Source organism: Ailuropoda melanoleuca, chromosome 9 (genome assembly GCF_002007445.2).
Source record: "Ailuropoda melanoleuca isolate Jingjing chromosome 9, ASM200744v2, whole genome shotgun sequence".
In the NCBI taxonomy this organism is placed as follows: Eukaryota; Metazoa; Chordata; class Mammalia; order Carnivora; family Ursidae; genus Ailuropoda; species Ailuropoda melanoleuca.
Window position 1 is genome coordinate 23,606,312 of NC_048226.1, and position 4,057 is coordinate 23,610,368.

Genomic DNA, 4,057 nt, shown 5'->3' on the forward strand with positions numbered 1-4,057 from the left:
GCTCCCGGAGCTCCCGGTCTCAGCCTCGATCCAGTGAGCACACCGGAGCTCTGGAGCTCCGTGAGATGCTTGGTGACGCAGGCTCCCGGCTCACGGACTCAGTCTGGTGTTTCCAGAGTGCGGGTCTGCGGTCCGCCCGCTCCCCGGTGCAGGTGGCCCGCCAGCCGCCAGCCGTCCCGCGTGCGCTCCTGGAGCTCCCTTCTCAGCCTGCTGTCTCAAGCGTGCGGGTCCGCGGTCTGTCCGCTCCCCCTTGCAGGTGGCTACCGCTTCCCGGCGCCCTGACACGGCGGCTCCCTCCCCCTTCTGTTTAGCTTCGTATCTGTGCGCGGTTTCACGGCTCCCCGCTTCGTACCTCGATACTCAGCGCTGGAGATGTTCATTTGTAGAGATCCAGATGTCTTCCTGCGTCTCAGGCTGATTCCGTGGATATTCCTGCTGGTCTGGTACCTATCCAGCTCAACTCAGGGGACCCTACTCCTCCGCCATCTTAACCTCCCTGAATAGACCCCTCTATTATTATATAGTGCTCTTCTTCATCTTTTGTTACAGTCCTTGGTTTAAATTCTGGTTTTTCTGATATGAGTATGGCTACTCTGGCTTTCTTATTGTATCCATCAGCATGATAGAAAATTCTCCATCCCTTCACTTTCACTCTGGAGGAAATTTTGGGTCTAAAATGAGTCTCTTGTAGCAAGCATATACATGGGTTTTATGTTTATTTTTATTTTATTTTTAAATTTAATTTAATTTAATTATTTAATTTAATTTAATTTTAAGTTAGGCCTCATACCCAATGTGGGGCTCAAACTCACAACCAAGAGATCACGAGTCAGATGCTCTACCAGTTGAACCAGCCAGGCACCCTAGATCACCTCCTCCTTCTTCTTCTTCTTCTTCTTCTTCTTCTTCTTCTTCTTCTTCTTCACCCATTCTGATACTCTGTGTCTTTTGATTAGAGCATTTAGTCCATTTACATTCAGTATGTTTATTGATAGATATGAATTTAGTGCCATTTTGTTACCTGTAAAATCATTCTTTCTGGAGATTTTCTCTGTTCCTTTCTACTGTTTGTTGCTTTTTGTCTTTCTTTCCCATTCAAAGAGTCCTCTTTAATATTGTTTGTAGGGCTGGTTTAGGGTTCACAAACTCTTTTAGTTTTTGTTGGTGTGGGAAATTCTTTATGTCTATAAATGACATATTCTGAATGACAGACTAGCTGAATAAAGTATTGTGGACTAACTATTTTTCCCAGTCAGCATGTTGAATATAGCATACCTGTGCCTTCTGGCCTACCAGGTTTCTGTACAAAGATCTGCTGTGAACCTGCTTTGTCTTCCCTTGTGGTTTAGGGTTTTCTTTTCTCTTGATGCTTTCAAGATTCTTTCCTTATCTCTATATTTCACTTCAGTGTTTGTGGTTAGCCAGCTTTTGTTGATTTTGATGGGAATTCTGTGTCCTCCTGGATTTGGGTGTCTGCTTCCTTTCCCAGATTAGGGAAATTTTCAGCTATAATTTGCCCAAATAAATCTTCTGCCCCTTTTTCTCTTCCTCTTATGGGACTCCAATGATATGAATGTTGTTATGCTTTATGGAGTCACTGAGTTCCCTAAGTCTACTTTCATGATCTAATATTTTTCTTTCCTTCTTCTTATCAGCTTCATTATTTCCACATAATTTTATCTTCTATATCCCCTATTCATTCTTCTACTTCCATCCTTGGGGTCATTACATCCAGTCAGTTTACATCTCAGTTATAGTATTTTTATTTTGGTCTGACCAGTTTTCAGGTCTTTTATCTTTGCAGCAAGGGTCTCTCTGGTTCTTCTATGCTTTTCTTAAGCCCAGGTAGTATCCTTATGATTGTTGTTTTAAATTTTGGTTCAAGCATAGTGCTTATATCTATTTTAATTAGCTCCTTCTCTTCTTATTCTTTCTTTTGGGGTGAATTCCTTCATCTTGGCATTTTTCTAGGTCTGTCTTTTGTGTGTTAGGAAAGCTTGTTCCTGGACCTATTTCTACTGGAGCTGAAGCTTTGCATCACTGTATGATCAGTAGACCTGGTGCATGTGGTGAGTTTGTGGGTGGTCTTCTGGGGGAGGGTCCTGCTGTTGATCTGGTTCTCAATAGGTTCTTTATTTAAAAAGGCACTTACAGAATGCATGGGGGCAGGGCTTGGTGTAATCAGCTCACACCTTCACTGTGTGTACTGTGCCATTCAGTGAAGTCTGTGCTGATGGGGGGCATGAAAAATGGTATTGGTCCTCTCTCTTCCCTGGAAAGGGGTGTTTGAGCCTGCTGCTGTTCAGAAACCCCTGCTCAGAAGAGTGAACAATCTCACCTCTTGTGTCTCAGACTTCCATCTGATCCTTACCTTCACCCTGTCTATATCTATGCTAGTGATGTGCCACGGGTAGCATGGTGCTCCTGTGCTTTATCTCAGGTACACGGCTGGATTTCAAAACTCCAAATTTTAGGGACCGGATGCAGTGTGGATCCATGCTGATCCTCTGAGGGAGGGTCTTACCACATTATGTCTGGTACCAGTTTGTCTGAAAAAAATGGTCATATTTACCTCATAGGGGCTTGGATATTATGGTAAAACATAGCAAAAAGCTGGCATCCAGGTTAGCTGCCCTCAGCAGACATCTCTGTTCATGTGCTCATGAGCACATCATGAGCACCTCCCAGATCTCTTGTCCCCAAAGAGGCAGTGCCACCTCTCCCAAATGCACTCCGAGATGGGGAACTGTCTCTCCCAGCGTGACCCAGGAGATTCTCTGAGCATGCTGTCCACTACCAGGCTTCTGCCCTCCTCCACAGGAGTACCATTATGCCCGCCAGGTTTGACCTTGGTGATGATGTGACTTCTAAAACTTCAGACTTTCAGCTTTGCTGCTTATAAAAACTTGCAATAATCAGCCTCTTTCATTTTTCCAGTCAATGGATTTGGGGAAGTGTTCTCCTTGTGCAATCCCCTACATGTTGCTTTCTTTCTCTCTCTCTCTGTCTCCCTCCTGTCTCCATGATCAGAGCTCCCTCCCATCTGTAGCATCAGTGATTCTTTTCTCCCCCAAATCACATCACTGCACCTCCTACCTTCCATAACGTGGCCTCTCTTCTCCCTTTAGTTGTGCAGTTTGTTCTCTCAGTCTTCAGATTGATTTACTGGGTGTTCAGAATGATTTGATAATTATCTAGCATAGGGACAAACAAGTATAAGGTCTTCCTACTATTCCACTATGTTAACTCTTCCCCATCCTCAAATAGTCTGTGTCAGTAGCTTGCTGGGCATTAGTATACAACAATGGAAGACCTGGGAAATCAGAGACAATGCAGGAGGGAGGGTCTTGGTGCATACATAACCCTAATTATGGCCTTTGATCTTATTTTAAGAATTCCATCCAGGGAAGGGGTGGCCTTTCTGTAGCATCAGCAACCTCTGGGTAAGTAGCTCTCCTCACTGGAGCCAGTAAGGCAGAATCTAGAATTTATCTTTTTAATTTTTTTCCTAGGTTCCTTACACAGTGACTCATCTCAAGTATATGCAAAATGAATATTGGCTTTTAGAATAAATGAAGTGTTTAATAATTTTGTACAGGCTACACATTCCATGGTTTTGAGGAGAAGGTGCTTGTTGGGGTCTAGTGTAGGGAGGGTTGGTACCCTGGATGTATATGGCTAAAGGGGGGGCACTCAGGTAAAGGGTACAGTGCTGAAAATACCAGAAAAGGGCTCTGCCAGGATTTGAAAGACATATAAGAACAAGAAGGTGGGCAAAAAATCGAGAGGGTGTTGTCAGCATGCAGAAGGAAAGACTCATGGATCTGAAAGCCCCAGGAAGCAGGACAGAGCCTGTCTCTGTGGCTGTCCCAAATGGCAGTTCTCTAGCCCCTCAAATTGCTAGAAATGGGAATAGGGTGGAAAGAAGATGAAATGGAAATACTGGGTGAGGGTTGGAAAAGGGTATGGTTATTAGAATTGAACCATAAACCAGGGACTTGGTGTTAAAGACAGGGAAAAAGCTCAAAAATGGGACAAGGCAGGAATGAAAGATAAG